Here is a 1,261-nt window from a genome sequence, read left to right as displayed (position 1 = left end):
AAGTTTGTAAAGTGCTGGTGTAAATTGCACATTGCCCTATTGCACTTATTTTGCACACACGGACGTGTGTGTGCAGGTATTATTGCACAGGTTAGCATACATAGTTATGTATGCAAATGTTGTGAAATAGTGCGTACATAATTACAACTAAGTGTATGTAAGCAGACAGGGTCACAAGACTGGTTTATCACCAGCAACATCCCCCCCCAAAAAAACAACCCATACATTAAAAATACAGTTATCAATTACATCAATTACATGTGATAATACAACACATCCAGTGGATTTTAAGATTCATTATGAGTGCAGTTTTGATTTTCAAGTAACCACAGTTTTAGATGCTTATTGAAAGAGGTAAGAGTTTGTAAGTCTCGTATGTTACTTGGTATCGTGTTCCATAAGTGTGACGCGCGATATGAAAAAACTGACTGCCCAAAAGCACTTTTTCTGAATGGGACCAGACAGTCACCTCTAGATCCTGATCTAGTCGATCGATTTAAGTTTGTCTTTATAAATTCTTTTAGTGGAGGTGGAGCTAGTCCATGGAGAATCTTGTACACTAAGGAATCTGCATAATTTATTATATTTTCCCAACTCAGCAATTCATGTTTAAGATGTTACAATGATGGTGTGTGTTGGGTTTTTTGTCTAAGACTTTTAGAGCTTGCTTGTATGCAATTTCGACAGGCTTTAATGTGGACTTGCATGCCGATGCCCAAGTTGTTATACAGTAGGTAATATGTGGCATGATCATTGCATTTAGATATAATTTTGCAGAGTCAAGAGTTAAGTTATTTCAAATGTATCTAAAATTGACTGACAGACAGCCCTCGAGACCGTTTACCCGTTGCCGTGGAAACATTCAATTTTCGCTGCTTTCATATTAATATAATATATAAACTAAAGCCTACAAGAGCAATTACAGACAGTTATGAGGTAAAGTGTCAAAGGTGTGGTTAATAGCAGGGAGACGGCAAGTCTAGCATAACTGTAAACAGTGTACACCCGAATATTATCTAATGTGATTACATAATGATACTTCAGGGCTCCAGACTAACTTCTTTTAGTAGGAGCACTGTAGCCCCTAACTGAAACATTTTAGGAGCAGAAGCAGAAAATTTAGCTTAGCTTAGTCCTCTTCGTTCCTACAGGAACATAAAGCTGCGACAATCTGCTTCCATCTGGTCCGGTCTTGTGCAGCATGCTGTGCCTCGCCCCAGGAAAGGTTTGCTGTTTTCAGCTCCAAGGCCACAGTTCTCCG

The sequence above is a fragment of the Epinephelus moara genome, chromosome 2, assembly GCF_006386435.1.
Source record: "Epinephelus moara isolate mb chromosome 2, YSFRI_EMoa_1.0, whole genome shotgun sequence".
Taxonomy (NCBI): domain Eukaryota; kingdom Metazoa; phylum Chordata; class Actinopteri; order Perciformes; family Serranidae; genus Epinephelus; species Epinephelus moara.
Note: the sequence above shows the minus strand (reverse complement) of the source record.